General features: G+C 43.3%; 1 protein-coding gene across 1 annotated transcript in view; it reads left to right on the top strand.

Moving 5' to 3' along the window:
* The window catches only part of LOC126095051 (serine protease HTRA2, mitochondrial), a 247,630-nt gene extending 225,714 nt beyond the window's left edge, over window positions 1-21,916 (top strand). The window contains exon 8 of the mRNA XM_049909731.1: window positions 21,905-21,916. The gene's annotated coding sequence lies outside the window, so the exon portion shown is untranslated. The remainder of the gene's footprint in view (window positions 1-21,904) is intronic.
* Window positions 21,917-22,803: the final 887 nt, after the last annotated feature.

Below are 22,803 nucleotides of genomic sequence, written 5' to 3'. Positions count from 1 at the left end.
GAAAGCCGAGTGACCTTGACGTAATGCGTCTTGAGTGGCCAGCTGTGTCAGATGCCTGGAGAAAAAGTCATTAGTGTGTGCCTTTTCAGAGGCACAGGTAAAAAAAAAAAAAAGAGGCCATTATCCTCACTATTGACATTTCTTTGTCGAAAGCATCGCAAATACGACACGCTCAAACTTGAAAACATATGATTACACTGTGGAGCTCTTAATTTATGATATTTACTAAAATGCCTAATGAAATGATGAGAAACATTTTTACATCTATTGTCTTTCTAGTTGAGAGATTGCTCAATTTGTTTAATATCTAGTTTCTAGCTGCCCTGCAGCATTGGTTAAAATAAAATTTTATAGATGCACTAATATAAATATTTTATGCCTACAGACCCAGCAAAGAATAACTTTGATACTTCAAAAAACGAAGGAGCACAAAAAGACATTTCCCTTCACAGGAATTGCACACAGAATTTTCTTTTCAAGTACTTGGTAATTTCTTTTGTAGAATAAATTGTGATGCATCACTTTAGTATTAAGACGTGACATAGGTATTAGACATGGCCATCTTTAGTGTAATATTCCTTTTGCTTGAGCTTTGTCATGTTTAGATATAAGTTATTACATTTGCTGCTGCTGTTTGCCAGGCATAGTGCTACTAAATTTCACTTTGTATTTCTCTGTTAAGCTAGTTTTACTACTGATTTATTTTTCTTGTTGCTGCACATTGGCTCATATTAGTTGTAATGTTGCATTGCTTGGTAACTTAGATTTACTGCAGCTTGCTTTGACAATTTCCATTTTTTCATTGCTGTTTGTATTAATTGTTTTATGCTGCTGCATTGCCTCGTCCCTTAGTTTAGAATCTGAGCTCAGTAGATTTAAGTCAGCTTAAGAGGGGGTAGACTATATAAGAGAATGAGTTGCGATGAATTGGAAGAAATGCATTGAGAAGTTATACGAAAAAAGTACAGAAAGCAGGTATAGATAGGACTTTTTGGGAATAATGATGAACGAAGGGAGATCCCCAAGAAAAATAAAAGGTTTTGTTTGCAAAATACTGCAGTACCAAATGTTACACTGAAAACAAACCCTGTCCTTTCCCCCTTTGTTATTCTGCTATGTGTTTGTGTACTCCTGTATATTTGTGGTTTCCCTGTCTTTATGTGTTTAGCTAATAAGACTTATGTTGTAGAATTTTTCAAATACAATGTTATTTTCTTCGTGAAGATGTTTAGACATTATTTATTCTGTTTTGTTTTAATGATCATGTGTGAAATTAATGTTTCAAGAACTATTCTCATTATTTTATTTATTTACTTATGTCATAATTCCAGTAACACTGATGTATATGTCTATTTCTATTCTTTTGTAAAGCCTGTATTACTACAAATGTTATCTGTACTATTATGTTCTTTAATGATTTTTTTGTACCTTTGTAATTGTATTCTTATGTTGTATTTTATAATAATATAGACACCAGTTCTTCAAATTAAGTTACATTTCACTGCACACGTTTCTGTTGGTCATAGTAATGCACAATATGTGAGAAGTTGGGACTGTTAGTGTTTGCACGTGTGTTAATAATTCTGCAAGGGACTGGATAACAGCATTGCTGGTTCTAAGGACATAAAAAAAAAATTTTGTGAGTGCACAAGTGGTGGTTCATGGACATGCTATATTGTCCACAAGACTCTTCGATGGTGATTGTGGCACCTGCACAGTCGAAACAGATGGCTGTTGGCCCTCTCTACAAGGACTACACTGGGTCTGGATCTTTGATGGCCTACCAATACCATTATTTCTACAAGGACTGCAGTGGCTCTGCACCTCCGGTGGCCCACCAATACCGTAATCTCTAACAGGACTACAGTGGTCTGCTCTGTGATGACCTACCTACCAATATTCTTCAAAACTTCGAATGACTCTGCTGTGGGTTTCCTCTGTTGTGGCCCATTACCTGTCTGCATGTCAAGAGTCAGCACTGTTTTTCCGTTGGAAGGACAACACACTTCTTCAAGACTGCATGGAAATCCACTACTTCCATGTGCATTTTCTTTTACTGCTCAGACTTTGAGAAAAACACTGCAATTTTACTGTGATGAATGATCAGGACTGTCTTTATGTACTGTGAGAAAATTTTAGCTTCTGACCAACATTGTATCAATAAGTGTGTACATTTGATATCTTTGTTATTGTAATTATGAAAAATTTTATCAAATCATTATTGGCCACTGCCCAAAACAATTTGTAAAATTTTTTGTGGGGAGCATGGGGGCTATGTAAGTAGGCTGTTTATGTTTTCTTATTGGCAACGTTACATAGCGCTCTGTATGAAAATCACTGGCTGTGCTGTGTGCAGTCTGTGGCTAGTTTGCATTGTTGTCTGCCATTGTAGTGTTGGGTAGCTGGATGGGAACAGCGCGTAGCGTTGCGCAGTTGGAGGTGAGCCGCCAGCAGTGGTGGATGTGGGGAGAGAGATGGCGGAGTTTTGAAATTTGTAAGACTGGATATCATGAACTGCTATATACATTATGACTTTTGAACACTATTGAGGTAAATACATTGTTTGTTCTCTATCAAAATCTTTCATTTGCTAACTATGCCTATCAGTAGTTAGTGCCTTCAGTAGTTTGAATCTTTTGTTTAGCTGGCAGTAGTGGCGCTCACTGTATTGCAGTAGTTCGAGTAACCAAGATTTTTGTGAGGTAAGTGATTTGTGAAACGTATAGGTTAATGTTAGTCAGGGCCATTCTTTTGTAGGGATTTTTTAAAGTCAGATTGCGTTGCGCTAAAAATATTGTGTGTCTGTTTAAACACAGTCATGTATAATTTTTCAAAGGGGACGTTTCAACGGTCCTACGACACTCCCCTGCGGCACACCTGAAAGCACTCTTCCTTCAGAAGACTTCTCTCCATTGAGAATAACATGCTGCGTTCTGTTATCTAGGAACTCTTCAATCCAATCACACAATTGGTCTGATAGTCCATATGCTCTTACTTTGTTTATTAAACGACTGTGGGGAACTGTATCGAACGCCTTGCGGAAGTCAAGAAACACGGCACCTACCTGGGAACCCGTGTCTATGGCCCTCAGAGTCTCGTGGACGAATAGCGCGAGCTGGGTTTCACACGATCGTCTTTTTCGAAACCCATGCTGATTCCTACAGAGTAGCTTTCTAGTCTCCAGAAAAGTCATTATACTTGAACATAATACGTGTTCCAAAATTCTGCAACTGATCGACGTTAGCGATATAGGTCTATAGTTGTGCACATCTGTTCGACGTCCCTTATTGAAAACGGGGATGACCTGTGCCCTTTTCCAATCCTTTCGAACGCTACGCTCTTCTAGAGACCTACAGTACACCGCGGCAAGAAGGGGGGCAAGTTCCTTCGCGTACTGTGTGTAAAATCGAACTGGTATCCCATCAGGTCCAGCGGCCTTTCCTCTTTTGAGCGATTTTAATTGTTTCTCCATCCCTCTGTCGTCTATTTCGATATCTACCGTCATCTGTGCGACAATCTAGAGAAGGAACTACAGTGCAGTCTTCCTCTGTGAAACAGCTTTGGAAAAAGACATTTAGTATTTCGGCCTTTAGTCTGTCATCCTCTGTTTCAGTACCATTTTGGTCACAATTGACTCAGGGAGAGAAAGTCATAAATTTTCAAAAAAAGAAAAAATGCTTTGAAAATAAGGGCCATATGATTTTCCAATGTGCTTATGGGTCGTATTGATTCCAGTGGTACTAGGGAAAGTTCAACAGCAGGTGATGCAAGAAACTCTAGAAATAGGCATAAAAATAAGAGAGAAATAATATTTTCATATTTGCAGATGTTTTGTATAAAAGATAATCGACATAATATTGATCATTCTGTTTTCATAAATGTTACATTCAAAAAACCAAACAATATAATTTGGGGTCATATTGATCAAAATGGTCCAAATGGCTCTGAGCACTATGGGACTTAACATCTGAGGTCATCAGTCCCTAGAACTTAGAACTACTTAAACCTAGCTAACCTAAGGACATCACACACATCCATGCCCGAGGCAGGATTCGAACATGCGACCGTAGCAGTCGCGCGGTTCCGAACTGAAGCGCCTAGAACCGCTCGGCCACCGCGACCGGCTCATATTGATCCCAGTTTTTAAAAAAACATGAATAAATTTTAATATGTTCCAAATATAAAAGTGAATAAAACATCATAGAATACAAGTTACTCGGAGGGAGAAAGCCAAATATTTTGAAAATAATTCTTTTGGAAGAAGGGAGATATGTATTTCCAATGTGTTCATGGCGTCCTACTGACCCCAGTGGAGCTAGAAAGCTTAAACAGCGAGTGTTCATCATCAAATGTTCTGCGAAGCACAATTTGTGGAAAACACATAACCAATTGAGAAAGAGGTTAAAACTGAAACAGTTTTCGCAAAATCTTGAGCAAAGTCTCTAATGCGAAACTTAGCGATAAAACGACGCAAAACGGGCTCTCTAGCGAATAAAAACTGTAACCATTCCGAAAGAGTTCGAAGCAAACAACATTGCTCGACTGAACGAAATCCTGCAACAACAACAGACGAAAACTCAGCGCCTTTGTCTTTGCACATACGGATTACGAGCACCATTGCGTCAAAAAATTATCAAAAATGAGTCGCATCTCTATTCTTACAAATTTACTATCGTACATGAGTTAAAGCGTCCAGGCGAAAATTGGTGCGTTATGCTCTACTGGTGGTCTCTGAGTGAAGTGAACCAGGACACTTGGATCCTCAGGTATTCATTTCCTCAGCTGAGGAATAGCTCATCCTGTCAAGGTATGTCAGCACATAGAACATTCGCCGTTATTCATCAGAAAACACTCGTGAGCACTTTGAAGAGACATTGCATTACCTCGAGAGTGGTATTTGGTGTGCAATGTCTGGTGTCCGCATTGTAACTCGACTCTGTCACTAAACAGCGAATGCTAACTTGTATGTCCAGAAACTGTTTAATCTGCATGTACAACAACTCACTGAAAATGAACGGCAGCATGGATATTTTCATCAAGATGGAGCAACAGCACACGCCGCCTTAACACCCTTGCGACGACTGCACGAGGTGTTCAGCGAGCAGAGGACAACCAGCAGAGGCAGCGCAGCCTCCTTGCCACGTTGGTCGCTTCATCTATCTCGCTGTGATTCTTACTTATAGGGTAGGCGTACCCACCGCTACATGCGTCTCATACTTTGATAAATCCATCACAGACAGCTCTGCATCCATGTCAAGGTAGCCATTTAGAGCATCATCTGTGATATTCATTAACAAAAGTGAATCCCGCGTCAGTCTTACTGTACAAATTTTCCAGAACTGTTTAATTATTTCCGTCTTGTATACAGAAACGCTTTTAAGCAGTCAGTGATGGAATTCCTTTGATTTTTTTCCACTTTTATAAACATATAGGTGTTTCTTGTTCACTTTCTTTCACATTGCATGATGGAGGGCATATTAGGGTCTGTCATACCAAAGGCCAGTTTATCAGAGATGGGGCAGAAACCCTCAAAAGACCAAAATTGGGAAGGAAATTGGTCATCTTTTTTCTTTTCTTTTTTTCAAAGTAACCATCTGAGCATTTGTCTGAAGTGATTTAGGAGAAACACAGCAAAAATAAATCTGGGAGGATGGGTAGGGATTTGGGGCGCCATCTACCAAATGAGACTCCAGTACCTTAACCACCATGCCATCTCCCTTAGTTCTTGACGTAAGTACGTTCTGCAGATAAATCAAGGATCACACCTACAGTTTTTACAACCTATGGGTTAATCTGAAAGAACTAGAGGTTGTAGAGAGTTTCAGAGACAGCATTAGGGAACGGTTGACAAGACCAAGGGAAAGAAATACAGTACAAGAAGAATGGGTAGTTTTGAGAGATGAAATAGTGAAGGCAGCAGAGGATCATGTAGGTAAAAATACGAGGGTTAATAGAAATCCTTGGGTAACAGAAGAGATATTAAATTTAACTGATGAAAGAAGAAAACATAACAATGCAGTAAATAAAGCAGGTGAAAACGAATACAAACGTCTCAAAAATGAGATTGACAGGGGTGGCTAGAGGACAAATGTAAGGATGTAGAAGCATATAGAGTCCTTGGAAGAAAAGAGAACTACCTGTATGAATATCAAGAGTTCGGATGAAAAACCAGTCCTAAGCAAAGAAGGGAAAGCAGAGAGGTGAACAGAGTATATAGAGCGTCTAAATAAGGGCAATGTACTTGAGGGCAATATTATGTAAATGGAACATGACGTAGATGAAGATGAAATGGGAGATATGATACTGCGTGAAGAATCTGACAGAGCACTGAAAGACCTAAGTCGAAACAACGCCTCGGGAATAGACAACATTCCACTAGAATTACTGATAGCCTTGGGAGAGCCAGCCACAACAAACCTCTTCCAACTGGTGAGCAAGATGTATGGGATAGCCAAAATACCTTCAGGTTTCAAGAAGAATGTAATAATTCCAATCCCAAAGACAGCCGGTGTTGACAGGTATGATATTTACCGAACTATCAGTTCAATTAGTCACCGTTGCAAAATACTAACACGAACTCTTCACAAAAGAACGGAAAAACTTTTTGACAATGTTGACTGGAATACACTCTTTCAAATTCTGAAGCTGGTAGGTGCAACATACAGGAGCGATAGGCTATTTACAATTTGTACACAACCAGATGGCAGTTATAAGAGTCGATGGGCATGAAAGGGAAACAGCGATTGAGAAGGGAGTGAGACAGGGTTGTAGCCTATCCCTGATGTTATTCAATATGTTTATTGAGCAAGCAGTAAAAACAACAACAGAAAAATTTGGAACAGAACTTAAAATCCTTGGAGAAGAAATAAAAAATCTGAGATTTGCCGACGACAGTGTAATTCTGTGAGAGACAGAAAAGGACCTGGAAGAGCAGCTGAAGGGAATGGACAGCGTCTTGAGGATATAAGATGAACACCACAAAAGCAAAACGAGGATAATAGAATGTAGTCGAATTAAATCAGGTGACGCTGAGGGTATTAGACTAGGAAATCGAGTACAGATTTAAGTGTCAGGAAGTCTTTTCTAAAAGTATTTGTATGGAGTATAACCATGTATGGAGGTGAAACATGGACGATCAACAGTGCAGACAAAAAGAGAAGCTTTCAAAATGTGGGTATACAAGAGAATGCTGAAGATTAGATGGATAGATCACGTAACTAATGCGGCCGTACTGAATAGAATTGATGAGAAGAGGAATTTGTGGAACATCTTGACGAGAATTTTATGGTAAGATCTTATGGGACCAAACTGCTTAGGTCTTCGGTCCCCAAGCTTACACACTACTTAATCTAACTTAAACTAACTCAAACTATGGACAACACACACACCCATGCCCGATGGAGGATTCGAACCTCCGACGGAGAAGAGCCGCGCGGACCGTGACAAGGCGCCTTCAGCTGCGAGGCTTGACTAGAAGAAGGGGTCGGATGGTAGGAGACGCTCTGGGGCATCAGGGTGAAGTGGCTATTCAAGAGGACTAGTATATTTATTTATTTATTTTGTTTATTTGGTGACTAAAAACACGCGCTAATTTCATTGTGTGGTCCAAATGAAAAAAATTGTTAACTGAGTTTTAATTCCTAGAATATTACGTGAATGTTCTTTAAAGAGCATGGACTCAAAAATTTATTGTGGACTCACACAACACTCGAAGAATACTCCTCTTACCATCGTATTCAGTATTCAGGCTGTGGTAGTCGAATGGTTCAAATGGTTCTGAGCACTATGGGACTCAACTTCTGAGGTCATTAGTCGCCTAGAACTCAGAACTAGTTAAACCTAACTAACCTAAGGACATCACACACATCCATGCCCGAGGCAGGATTCGAACCTGCGACCGTAGCGGTCTCGCGGTTCCAGACTGCAGCGCCTAGAACCGCACGGCCACTTCGGCCGGCGTGGTAGTCGAATCCTGGCTCTCGGCGTAAGCTGAAAAGTAAAATCTCAAAACTAACGTTGCTCTCCACTGCGGCTCATTGCTGTGAAAAATGTTTGTTAAGTGTTAAAGCGGGCGATCTCTGCGTTTCCGCTATGATTTCGCTTTTTAGATCGACGCGTAATGACGTCCCTTGAAGCAGCGGCCGCTATTATTTTGAAGCTTAAACGTCTTAAGAAAAATTAAACCAATGCAAGGAACATGATAGAGGACTCACTGTACATTGAAATAACTCAAATAGAAACCTTAACGTACTATATTAACAAGGTTAGCAGCATAAAATCTTACATTATTTTCGTGCAACAAGATGTCTGTTTGTTAACACCAGAAACAAGCGAAGGAAGAGGAAGAGAAGAATAATCTAGGAGCGTTCTTGTCCCTTATTAACATCATAGAGATTATTACATTTTAAGAGTTTACTCCTTGGTACTGAGATTAAAATTTAATTTTTACAGTAAAACACGGGTATTTTCCGCCGCCTATGCGGTCGGTGAAACACATAAGGTTCGTGAACATTTATTTCGTCGTATAATATTTCTCGTTCCAACTTTTTTTGTTTTAAATGTCTTTACGACGCAATCGTCGCTAGGACGGCACAATGCCCTCCCCCCCCCCCCCCCCGAAATATTCGTGGGGCATAATTTTTTTTTTTTATATTTTGCGGTACGAATATTTCTTTCCGTGCATCCCCTGCTCTCGAACATTTCGTAAAGTCATTACGAGTCACACTTTAATAACAATTTCAACATCTCGTCGAGATTACAAGTTCTTTTGGTTTTCATTTACATTCGTAGTCATTTCGGCAAAATCATGAAATCACACAGTATTTAAACAAGATAGATATTACATACACAGGTAGTGAAATTACTATGAATAAATCTTCTGTGGCTTGGTTTTGTAAATGATGTAACTAAATTGCTATACCGAGGTCGTACCTTAGTTCGACTTTTTGCAGTTTAGATTGTGCTTACTGACGCTCATATATGGGATAGTCTAATATTTTGAAAATTCCCAGGGACTGTGACTATTCGCTCCACATTTGAGCAAGGGCTGAGGGGAACCTCGGGGGGAAACCTAGGCGGAGCGATAGACTGACCCTTTTTCATAGTTATTGAACTATTACTTACGCAAGATCTCGATAATGCAATAGGATGTGTTTGATTTTTGCCATGATCTTGGTGAATGTGAAGTTATGTATGACAAATTGTTCATTCGTTGCGGAAAAAGCTGTTCTGCGTCGTGTTGTTGACGCTGGTTCCTGGCTGTGCTGGTAGGCGCCGGCCGATAACAGTTGCCTGCTCGCGCAGCACGCGCTGGCGCGTCGGTTGTGGCCAGCCGATGCAGCGCCTCGCCCCCGTCATCTGTCGGCAGCTGGGCGAGTCGGAGTGGAGTGGGGTTCGCCCCCCCCCCCCCCCCCACCCGGCTCGCTGACGAGACTCCGCACAGCAATTCGTCTCCGTCGGTGTACATGAAAAAACACACACGCCACCTTGGCTCCAGGCTCAGGTTCGCGTTCACCTTGACCTCAGCTCGCTCCCAAAGGAGGTTACCCCCGGTTCGGTCTACCACTCCCGTTTTGTCGAACTTCGTTCGAAGTTAATTAATATGACCTTCATTTATACAGATGGCTCTAAGACCAATGACGGGGTCGGGTGTTCTTTTATTGTCGGGGCACAAAGTTTCAAATACCGGCTCCATGGCCATTGTTCGGTCTTCACAGCTGAGCTCTCTGCCCTCTACCAGGCTGTTCTTTACATCTGCCGCCACCGACATTCTGCTTCTGTCATCTGCTCCGATTCCCTGAGCGCCATCCAGAGCCTCAGTGATCCGTATCCCGTTCACCCTTTCGTGCACCGGATCCAACGCTCTCTTCAGCAGCTGGTGGACGTCGGTTCTCCGGTTAGCTTTATGTGGGTTCCTGGCCATGTCGGTATCCCTGGGAACGAAGCTACAGATGCCGCTGCCAAGGCTGCGGTCCTCCAGCCTCGGACAGCTTCTTGTTGTGTCCCTTCATCAGATTGTAGCAGGGTCATTTGTCGGCGCATTTTATCGCTGTGGCATGCCGATTGGGGTGCACTTACAGACAACAAGCTTCGGGCCTTGAAACCTCTTCCCGTGGCTTGGACGTCTTCCTCACGCCCTTATCGGCGGGAGGAGGTCGTTTTGGCTCGGTTACGAATTGGACACTGCCGGTCAGCCATCGCCATCTGCTGACGGCTGCGCCGGCGCCGTTCTGCCCATGTGGGCAATTGCTGACAGTCCGCCACATTTTAACGTCCTGTCCGGATTTTAATACACTGCGTCTTGATCTTGGCCTGCCATGTACTCTAGAAGCCATTTTAGCGGATGATCCACGAGAAGCTGCTCGCGTTCTTCATTTTATCAATTTGACAACCCTCTCTAAGGACATTTGATTATGCTGTTTTCTTTTTTAATCCTATGCCTCAGTCTGTCTTTTATCGTGTTTTCCGTTTTAGTTGCTGTTTTAAACTTGTGCCTGGAGGTGCATTCCTAACGTAGTCTGGGCGCTAATGACCATTGAAGTTGTGCGCCCTAAAACCACAAAAAAAAAAAACACACGCAACGTAACACTCCCTTCCCGCTTCCTTAGGTTGGTTAGGTTTAAGTAGTTCTAGCCTCTCTCCGATGTTATTCAATCTGTATATTGAGCAAGCAGTGAAGGAAACAAAAGAAAAATTCGGAGTAGGTATTAAAATCCACGGAGAAGAAATAAAAACTTTGAGATTCGCCGATGACATCGTAATTCTGTCAGAGACAGCAAAGGACTTGGAACAGCAGTTGTACGGAATGGATAGTGTCTTGAAAGGAGGATATAAGATGAACATCAACAAAAGCAAAACGAGGATAATGGAATGTAGTCGAATTAAGTCGGGTGATGCTGAGGGTATTAGATTAGGAAGTGAGACACTTAAGGTAGTAAAGGAGGTTTGCTATTTGGGGAGCAAAATAACTGATAATGGTCGGAGTAGAGAGGACATAAAATGTAGACTGGCAATGGGAAGAAAAGCGTTTCTGAAGAAGAGAAATTTGGTAACATCGAGTATAGATTTAAGTGTCAGGAAGTCGTTTCTGAAATTATTTGTATGGAGTGTAGCCATGTATAGAAGTGGAACATGGGGAGCATGTGGTTCCCTGGTGAGGGTGCGTTGGTAATGATAGTAATATGGTGATGGTGAGTTGATGATTATAGTGCTAATGATAATGTTGACTTAATATGATGATTTTCTGGTGGTGGTAGTGACGACAGAGGTGGTGAGTTGGTAGTTATTATAAAACAGTGACAGTGAGTTGATGATATGATGGTGATTTGTGATGATTTCCTGATGATGGTGAGTTGGTAATTACAGTAACATGATGGTGCTGAGTTGTGATTGTGGTCATGAACATAACGATAACCTTGACTGCATGTGACGAGTTCCTGGTGACGTTGGTGGTACGGTAGGTGGTGACGGTGAGTTAGTAATGATAGTAACTTATAACGCAGAGCAGATGATTATGGTGATGAAGTTAATGAGATTATCATGATCATGATGAAGATTTCCTGGTGTTGATGAAGGTTGTCATTGTAGTGATGCCACCATGGTTTTCATGATTCAGTACTGTTAGTATGATGATGGTGAGTTAATGATAATAATAATCAGTTTGTAATGATGATGATAGTATAGTAAGCATAAGTTGGTACTGATCACAGGTTGTTGAAAATGGTTATTACTATACAAGCTTAATAAATGCAAATCTCAATTAAAACCAAGGTTTTGCTGTATTCCTATATTCTGTCATGACTCTCTATTCAGGGCGTCCTCCTTGCGTACACTACAATACTCCATTATTTCGCTGCTGTCCTCTTTCAAAGAACATCACGTTCCGCCAAATTTCTGCCTGTTAGGTGGTTTCCATTAAAAAATTTTCTTTGAACGCCAACAAATTCTCGCCGAATGTCTATACCAGTTTAAGATATTCTTTCTATCCTGTCACTGTTTCATTTGGTTTTTTTCTCGACTGCTACGAGCCCTCTTTAGAGGTCAGTGTTAAGAACTCATCGTTTAACCCATGTGTGTTGTAGTCTTCAGTCCAGAGACTGGTTTGATGCAACTCTTCATGCTACTCTATCCCGTGCAAGCCTCTTCATCTCCGAATAACTACTACAACCTACATCCTTCTGAATCTGGCCGGCCGTTGTGGCCAAGCGGTTCTAGGCGCTTCAGACTGGAACCGCGCGACCGCTACGGACGCAGGTTCGAATCCTGCCTCGGGCGTGGATGTATGTGATGTCTTTAGGTGAGTTAGGTGGGGACTGATGACCTCAGATGTTAATTCCCATAGTGCTCATAGCCATTTGAAACATTTGAACCTTATGAATCTGCTTGGTGTATTCATCTCTTGGTCTCCTTCTGCGATTTTTACCTTTCACGCTTTCCTCCAATAGCGCATTGGTGATCTCTTCGTGCCGTCCCAGCAACGATTGTGTTGTAAAGACATCTAAAACAAAAACAAAAAAAAACAAAAAACCTTGGAACGAGAAATATTATACGACGAAATAAATGTAGACGAACCTTGTGTGTTTAACCGACCGCATAGGCGGCGGAAAACATCCATGTTTTATTGTAAATATTAAAATTCAATCTTAGTATCAAGGAGTAAACTCTTAAAATGGAATAATCTCTGTGGTGTCACCGCCAGACACCACACTTGCTAGGTGGTAGCTTTAAATCGGCCGCGGTCCATTAGTACATGTCGGACCCGCGTGTCGCCACTGTCAGTAATTGCAGACCGAGCGCCACCACACGGCAGGTCTAGAGAGACGTACTAGGACTCGTCCCAGTTGTACGACGACTTTGCTAGCGACTACACTGACGAAGCCTTTCTCTCATTTGCCGAGAGATAGTTAGAATAGCCTTCAGCTAAGTCCATGGCTACGACCTAGCAAGGCGCCATTAACCATTTCTAGAGAGAGTCTCACTTGTATCATCAAGAATGCTGTATACAAATGATGGATTAAAAGTTAAGTATTCCCGAAGCTACGTACTTTTCTTTATAGCATTCATTACGTATCCTGTTCCAGACCTCACGCCCGTCTGCGTTAGATTATAGCGTGCATTTCGGCCTCCTCTATCTACAAGGTGTTGGCACATTTGCCAACACATCAATCTCTATGATGTTTATAAGGGAGAAGAACGCTCCTAAATTGTTCTTCTGTTCCTCTTCCTTCGCTTGTTTCTCGTGTTAAGAAGCAGACATCTTGTTGCACGAAAGTAATGTAAGCTTTTATGCAGCTAACCTTGTTAATATAGTACGTTAAAGTTTCTATTTGAGTTATTTCAATGTACAGTGAGCCCTCTGTCATGTTCCTTGCATTGGTTTAATTTTTTTAAGACGTTTACAGCTCCACAATAATAGTGGCGGCTGCTTCAACGGACGCCATTACGCGTCGATCTAAAAAGCGAAATCATAGCGGAAGCACAGAGATCGTCCGCTTTAACATTTAACAAACATTTTTTCACAGCAATGAGCCGCAGTGGAAAGCAACGTAAGTTTTGAGATTTTACTTTTCAGCTTACGCCAAGAGCCAGGATTCGACGACTACCATAGCCTGAATACGATGGTAAAAGGAGTATTCTTCGAGTGTTGTGTGGGTCCACAGTAAATTTTTGAGTCTATGTTCTTTAAAGAACAAATACGCCAGGGCTAATTATCATACTGTTACATTTTCATTCCACGTATTATTCTAGGAAGTAAAAATCAGTTAACAATAATTTCATTTGGACCATTCAATTAAATTTTCGCGTGTTTTTAAAGTCACCAAATAAATAAAATAAATAAATAAGTATACTACACCTCTTGAATAGCCACCTCACTTGGCGCCCAATATTGTCGCATGAAAATTTATATACGTATTGTATGTGATTTATGTACTTACTTAACCATTGTGTGATGTTAATGTCTATGTAAAATTTTTTTTCATCGCAACAACCAACACCCTGAGACGAAACAAAGAAGATATTCTTGAGAAAGGAAAAGAAATGAACTGAAACAGCAAAACCTGTATAACAAAAAGGTAAGGCAAAAGTGCAAGAGCCTTGAAAATTTTGTCAGAAATATCAAGGCCATACGCACATGAGGAATCCTTGGTTAAAAGCAGTAAGCTGTGCTAACAGTGTAGTGAGTGCATTCTTGTATGTATTTGTGTGTTTTATTTTGGAAGGGATGTATGTACATTTGTGTTAGTGTTTGAACTTTCAGTTCTCCCCAATTAAATCCATGATGGGTAAAGTAGGCCAGCTAAAGCCTCCTGTATCTGACGAGCACCCTTTGCCACATATGGAAGTAGAGAACAATGTTCAGAACGTAAATGAATCCCATGCCACCGCATCAGAAAATATACTTTCTGAAACGGGGAGCGAGTCTCTGTGGATATTAGATAAAACACCAGAGTAATGAACAAGTAATACCTATAACTCCACTGCATGTGCAGGGGGGCGAGTCAAGTGGTAGGAGGGGTGGAACACCGGTGTGTTCACTATTCCCAACCCCTTCACAGAATTTTTGCGACGACTCGGTCAGAAACTTACAAAGAGAACAGATTTTTGAAGAAAAAACAACAAGAGCGTGACAGGAAACTTGAACAAAGAGAACAAATCTTAGAGAAAAAACAACCAGAGCGTAATACGAAACTTGAACAAAGCGATCAAATTTTAGAGAAACAACTGAGTGACATACATTCCGAACTAGTGGAAATGCGTAGCGTATGCAAAGAAATACGGGTTCTAGTCCAAAACTTAACTAGTCAGATGCAAAATTTACAAATAGTTCGCACTAACCTTAAAGACGAAGTTCAAAACTTGGCAATTCGTGTCGAAAATGTAGAGCTTGAGGCACGTCAGAACACAGACAAACATCTAGATACCCAAGCAATGAAAGTCGAAATAGAGTTTGATGAGTGCCTATCTGTAAAGGATTGCGAAATCTCGAAGTAAGCCTAAAATCAGCTGTTGAGCAAACGACAGCGGATCTGAACGCTGCCGCAATTCAAGCAGAATTAGTTCACAAGGGGAGGCCGCCAATTGTGAAATTCAGATTCGATTCATACTGCGCATAATAAAAGCTCTTGGCCAGAGGTGTAATGTGGCAAAGCACCAAGGTGCACTTCTCAGCCGTTGTCGAGAAAATCGACAGTTAAAAGAAACCGTTACGGTGAAATACTCTCTACGTTTAATGATTTTCTACAGCGTCATAGCGCAGGGGTAAGCGCTGGGGTTCGTAATCCGAAGGTCGCCGGATCGAATCTCCTGCCATGCAATATTTTTTTATTATTAGTTTTTTGCAATTCAAATATATATATATATATATATATATATATATATATATATATATATATATAAATGAATTGCTTATGCATGTTGGTGAAGGCGGGTCGCTCTCCAATTGTACCGCCTCCACTTTTCCGTTTGTTTAACAGGGTGTACCAAAGCTGTCCCGTCCGCACTGATTTTCGACGATGTTATAAGTTGCGCTAGGGACCGCATCTACCTTCTTTCGAAGTTAGCAGGCAACTACGCTGTTAAGGGGTGGCTCGTTTCGGCCCATTCAACATCTATCCTTCAAGTGTAACGAGCAAGTAACGGAGTTTACATTTCATACCTGCCACAGCAAGTTTGTGTTCGTGGGGTCTCTGTTCTAATTCGAACGTTTGACTTACGCTATACGTATTCGTTTCTACGTCTTCCGTTAACTATACGTGGTTAACATTATGAAGACAATTAATAACATTTGTGAAATACAACTTTGTTTGCGGAAAACATAATGATGTTCGAAGTCGCCAGTTTTTCCACGACAAACGACTTTCAACAACTTATTATATGAATAATTATATATATATATATATATATATATATATATATATATATATATATATATTACAAAAAACAAATACAAAAAAAAAGTTGCATGGAGCGAGATTCGATCCGGCGACCTTCGGATTACGAACCCGAGCGCTTACCGCTGCACCACCACGCTGTAGAAAATAATTAATCGTAGAGAGTATTTCACCGCAACGGTTTCTTTTAACTGTCGATTTTCTCGACAACGACTGAGAAGTGCATCTTGGTGCTTTGCCACATTACACCTCTGGCCATGAGCTTTTATTATGCACAGTATGAATCGAATCTGAATTTCACAATTGGCGGCCTCCCCTTGTCAGATAGGGTCACGCGTACCAGCGGAGTTACTCGCTTGGCAAAGAGATGTCGCTCGGAGGTTAACCGAACTGGAAAGGCTAGCTGACAGTCGAAGACCGATAGCCACTCAGGTTCCTGGCTTGGAAACGAGCAATAACATAAGCAATGCGCAGAGCGATTACGCGCATGCACCACCGGTTGACAACAGTAGTTCACCGTGCGGAATACCTTATTGTTCACCGCCGGATTTAATGATGGAAGTAGACAGTGGTAATTTATCGTACCATAAACAGGATAATGTGGTTAAACATAGGCATTTTCAACCATTCAACAACGAAAAGCGTACCGTACATCCCGTGGTATTCATTAAAAGTTTCCGTAATGTTTTTCTACGGGGTGGACAGAAAGCCAAAGAATTCAATTCATTGTATCACTAATAGAAGGTGACGCGGCCCTCTGGGCAACGGACGCATCCGAGAGATGCCATACCATGCAGCAGTTTGAGTACGCATTTCTACAAAAGTTCTGATCCAATAGTATACAGGAAAGATTAAGGTAAGAGTTGTACAGTTCTGAGATGTTCAATCCAAGACTGGGAACCCTCCGCAAGTATTTTCAAAAGTATATTAATAAGGCTAGATACTGGGATGAACCAATGTCTGACCGAGACATAAAAAGGCTAATTAAAATGGAATTACCTAGTGACATAAGAAGTACTTTATTAATATACCAGAATATGACCTTGAACAGTTTATGGAGGTTGTTGACTTCGTAGATTTGCTTATGGTTCAAATGGCTCTGAGCAGTATGCGACTCAACTTCTGAGGTCATCAATCGCCTAGAACTTAGAACTAATTAAACCTAACTAACCTAAGGATATCACACAGTACCGGTCGCAGCGGTTCCCGACTGAAGTGCCTAGTGTTGTGGATTGGCAAGACAGCCAACCCACTATGACAGGAAGCCGAAAGGCACGCGTTTTAGCTCACGCAGGCTGGCGTGAGGTCTGGAACAGGTCACGGAAATGAGACTAGCAAAAAAAAAATACGTAGCTGCTGGAATACTTAACTTTAATCCATAATTGGTGACCGTCGCTCTTGACGGTACATGTTTTACAGCAGCAATAGTAACTGGTAATGGCGCCTTGCTAGGTCGTAGCAAATGACGTAGCTGAAGGTTATGCTAACTATCGTCTCGGCAAATGAGAGCGTAGTTCGTCAGTGAACCATCGCTAGCAAAGTCGGCTGTACAACTGGGACGAGTGCTAGGAAGTGTCTCTAGACCTGCCGTGTGGCGGCGCTCGGTCTGCAATCACTGATAGTGGCGACATGCGGGTCCGACGTATACTAACGGACCGCGGCCGATTTAAAGGCTACCACCAAGCAAGTGTGGTGTCTGGCGGTGACACCACACCTAGAACGGCTCGGCCACTTCGGCCGGCGCAGACAATGAACAGCTTATCATTGTCATTACCATCACCTCTCATATCATCAGTAACTCTCTATCACCATGTTACCATCATTACCAATTCACCACCATTTCCACCACTACCATTGGCAGAAAATCATCACATTAAGTCAGGATTATCATCATCATTATCATCATTGCTATAATCATTAACTGTCTCCATTCTGCTGTCAATAACAACGCACTATCACAAGAAAATCATCATCAACTGATCATCATCACCATATAGTCATCAAGTCACTATGACCATGTTACCATCAGTACCAACTCACCACAAACAGCACCACCACCACCAACAACAACATCAACAAATGAAAATCATCATCTTTAAGCCAACATTACCATCAAAATCACCATCATCATCATCGGCACGTCTACGTGCTGGTTCAAATGGCTGTGAGCACTATGGGACTTAACATCTATGGTCATCAGTCCCCTAGAACTTAGAACTACTTAAACCTAACTAACCTAAGGGCAGCACACAACACCTAGCCATCACGAGGCAGAGAAAATCCCTGACCCCGCCGGGAATCGAACCCGGGAACCCGGGCGTGGGAAGCGAGAACGCTACCGCACGACCACGAGATGCGGGCTCTACGTGCTGAGACCTTGTCATGTTACATTCCAGGGAGTGCAGTTAATGATGTCACAAAATTTGGCATTCACGTGAGGTTTTGCGCTACTGAAGCCGCGGAGAGGCCAGGTACTGGAAACCTGAAAGCGGCCGTACGCGGAAGTCTGGGCCGGTAGCATGACACGGTTCGGCACGAGGAGCGCTGCCTGCGCTGTCTGGTAACCCAGTTACGCCGGCGGCGCCAGCCGAGCGTAAACACAGCACGGCGAGTTTCTCCGCGGCCGCTGTGCCAAGCCGAGTGGGGCGCGGGCAGGGGGCGAGCGCAAAAAGCGCCGAAACCTGTTCCCGCAGCGGCGGCCGCCGTGCGTCCGGAAAACTGATACGCGCCACTGGGGCAGGCCGCCGCGTCCCACCCGCAACACCGCGCCGGGGGAAAAGAGGGGCAGGGGGGGGGGGGGCGGGCGGCGTCCATCCGACAGCGACCTACCCGCCGCCGTCCGAGAACTCGCTAGCGCGTGCTCGAGCCGGAAGTACCCTGCTCGAATCCTGTACATGTGGGCAGTTTACAGTATTCGAAAAATAAGGACAGGGCGGGCAGGTGGTGGAGTGTGTTGGCTTGGTTCAAATGGCTCTGACAAGGGAACCTCCCCATCGCACCCCCCTCAGATTTAATTACTAGTTGGCACAGTGGATACGCCTTGAAAAACTGAACACAGATCAATCGAGAAAACAGGAAGAAGTTGTGTGGTACTATGGAAAAAATAAGCAAAATATACAAACTGAGTAGTCCATGTCAAAGATAGGCAGCATCAAATGCACAGTGACATCTGAAGCGCCGTGGTCCCGTGGTTAGCGTGAGCAGCTGCGAAACGGAAGGTCTTTGGTTCAAACTTGCCTCGAGTAAAAATTTTTTTATTTTCAGACTATTATCAAAGTTAAGGCACTCAAACATAATCAACTTCGCTCTCCAAAATTCCAGGACATGTTCAGATTTGCTTGGACAGATGCAGGATTTGACGGTCTACACACGAAAAAATTTGAAAGCGTTAAAAACATATGTTTTGACAGAGCACAGGGAAAACTGTGCGACTGTGAAACTGTTGCAGCCATTTGTTGCAGTTCATGTGACAAACATGTTTTCATCACTTTTTTGGGAGCGATTATCACATCCACAAGAAAACCTAAATCGGCAAGGTAGAAGAATCTTTTTACCCATTCAAAATGGTTCAAATGGCTCTGAGCACTATGGGACTTAACATCTTAGGTCATCAGTCCCCTAGAACTTAGAACTACTTAAACCTAACTAACCTAAGGACATCACACACCACCATGCCCGAGGCAGGATTCGAACCTGCGACCGTAGCAGTCCCGCGGTTCCGGACTGAAGCGCCTAGAACCGCACGGCCACCACGGCCGGCTTTACCCATTCGCCAAGTGTACAAATTAGATGGGTCGACAACATATTCCTGTCAGGTGACGCACATGCCGTCACCAGTGTCGTATAGAATATATCAGACGTGTTGTCCTGTGGAGGAATCGGTTGACCTATGACCTTGCGAGCAAATGTTTTCGGTTCCCATTGGAGAGGCACGTCCTTTCGTCTACTAATCGCACGGTTTTGCGGTGCGGTCACAAAACACAGACACTAAACTTATTACAGTGAACAGAGACGTCAATGAATGAACGGACAGATCATAACTTTGCGAAAATAAAGAAAATAAATTTTTCATTCGAAGGGAAGACTTGAACCAAGGACCTCTCACTCTGGAGCTGCTCACGCTAGGACCACGGCGCTCCTGAGCTCACAATATCCTTAATGTTGCTTATGTTGCTCATGGACTACTCAGTTTTTTCGTAGTTCCACACATCTTCTTCCTGTTTTCTCGATTGATCTGTGTCCAGTTTTTCAAGGCCTATCCACTGTGCCAACTTATAACAAAATCTGAGGGGGGGGGGGGGGGGTGCGATGGGGAGGTTCCCTTGTGAGCACTATGCGATTCTGAGGTCATCAGTCGCCTAGAACTTAGAACTAATTAAGCCTAACTAACCTAAGGACAGCACACACATCCATGTCCGAGGCAGGATTCGAACCTGCGACCGTAGCGGTCGCTCGGCTCCAGACTGCAGCGTCTAGAACCGCACAGCCACTCCGGCCGGCAGAGTGTGTTGTGTTGGCTGAAGAGCCAACATCGTGTTACCAGTAGAGGCCGAAATGCGCGCGTTTTAGCACACGCAGGCTGGCGTGAGGAGGGAAGAACTATACTGACGTGAGGTCTGGAACATGACAAGGAATTAGAATTCAGAAAGCGGACGTAATTAGTTTCATACTTAACTTTAATCCATTAATGATGAACGTCGCTCTTGACGGTACATGATTCACAATATTATCTGTTCAGAATACATTCTTGAAATAACTGAATATGGCGCCTTGCTATGTCGTAGCAAATGACGTAGCTGAAGGCTATGCTAAACTGTCGTCTCGGCAAATGAGAGCGTATGTAGACAGTGGACCATCGCTAGCAAAGTCGGCTGTACAATTGGGGCGAGTGCTAGGGAGTCTCTCTAGACTAGACCTGCCATGTGGCGGCGCTCGGTCTGCAATCACTGATAGTGGCGACACGCGGGACCGACGTATGATAACGGACCGCGGCCGATTTAAAGGCTACCACCTAGCAAGTGTGGTGTCTGGCGGTGACACCACAGAGTGAATTTCTCATACCTAGAGTGTGCCCCCACGTTGTGAGCTATATTTCAAAGCTCTCAACAGTTTCCCATGGGATAAGGGCTCGTAGCGTGTACAAGTATGTCACTATGTTGTTTCTGTCGGGAAGACAGCTAAGTTAACGCCTGCGTAACAGGACGACTCACTGGAGGACTAAATGTTAAACTTGGACAGCAGACGGTTGCAAAAGGGGAGGAATTAGACACTTCTACTTCATTGCAAGCATAGTAGATAGGCAAGGAAGATATTAGAAAGACATATAGGAAAGTGCCACACAAAGCAAAAGAGCTGTCTCTAAATAAACAAAAAGATCGACAACAACAACATTTTTTTTAGTCATCAGGCTTCTGTCTGGTTCGCTGCGGACCACCACGAATTCCTATCTCGCGCCAACCTCTTCATCTCGGAGTAGCACCTCAAGCCTTCATTATCATTTATTTGTTGTATATATATATATATATATATATATATATATATATATATATATATATATATATATATATATATAAAATGGTTCAAATGGCTCTGAGCACTATGGGACTTAACTTCTAAGGTCATCAGTCCCCTAGAACTTAGAACTACTTAGACCTAACTAACCTAAGGACATCACACACATCCATGCCCGAGGCAGGATTCGAACCTGCGACCGTAGCGGTAGCGCGGTTCCAGACTGTAGCGCCTAGAACCGCTTGGACACCGAGGCCGGCGTGTTGGATATATCCCAGTCTCAGTCTTTCCCTACAGTTTTTACCTTTGTAAGTAGGCTGTTTAGGTTTTTATGTTGGTAACGCCAGCGTTGTTTGCAGTCTGTGGCTGGTTGGACTCATTGTTGGAATATTCGCTTATGTAGTGTTGGGCAATTGGATGTGAGCAGCGCGGAGCGTTGTGCAGTTGGAGGTGAGCCGCCAGCAGTGGTGGATGTGGAGAGAGAGATGGCAGAGTTTTGAGAGGGTATTATAAGCGGACGATCTGGACGCGTGTCCGCCAAAAAAGGAAATTTGAAAAGATTATATATATATATATATATATATATATATATATATATACTCCTAGAAATGGAAAAAAGAACACATTGACACCGGTGTGTCAGACCCACCATACTTGCTCCGGACACTGCGAGAGGGCTGTACAAGCAATGATCACACGCACGGCACAGCGGACACACCAGGAACCGCGGTGTTGGCCGTCGAATGGCGCTAGCTGCGCAGCATTTGTGCACCGCCGCCGTCAGTGTCAGCCAGTTTGCCGTGGCATACGGAGCTCCATCGCAGTCTTTCACACTGGTAGCATGCCGCGACAGCGTGGACGTGAACCGTATGTGCAGTTGACGGACTTTGAGCGAGGGCGTATAGTGGGCATGCGCGAGGCCGGGTGGACGTACCGCCGAATTGCTCAACACGTGGGGCGTGAGGTCTCCACAGTACATCGATGTTGTCGCCAGTGGTCGGCGGAGGTGCACGTGCCCGTCGACCTGGGACCGGACCGCAGCGACGCACGGATGCACGCCAAGACCGTAGGATCCTACGCAGTGCCGTAGGGGACCGCACCGCCACTTCCCAGCAAATTAGGGACACTGTTGCTCCTGGGGTATCGGCGAGGACCATTCGCAACCGTCTCCATGAAGCTGGGCTACGGTCCCGCACACCGTTAGGCCGTCTTCCGCTCACGCCCCAACATCGTGCAGCCCGCCTCCAGTGGTGTCGCGACAGGCGTGAATGGAGGGACGAATGGAGACGTGTCGTCTTCAGCGATGAGAGTCGCTTCTGCCTTGGTGCCAATGATGGTCGTATGCGTGTTTGGCGCCGTGCAGGTGAGCGCCACAATCAGGACTGCATACGACCGAGGCACA

This window comes from Schistocerca cancellata, chromosome 8 (assembly GCF_023864275.1).
Source record: "Schistocerca cancellata isolate TAMUIC-IGC-003103 chromosome 8, iqSchCanc2.1, whole genome shotgun sequence".
In the NCBI taxonomy this organism is placed as follows: Eukaryota; Metazoa; Arthropoda; class Insecta; order Orthoptera; family Acrididae; genus Schistocerca; species Schistocerca cancellata.
Note: the sequence above shows the minus strand (reverse complement) of the source record. Positions and strands in the feature narration are given on the sequence as shown.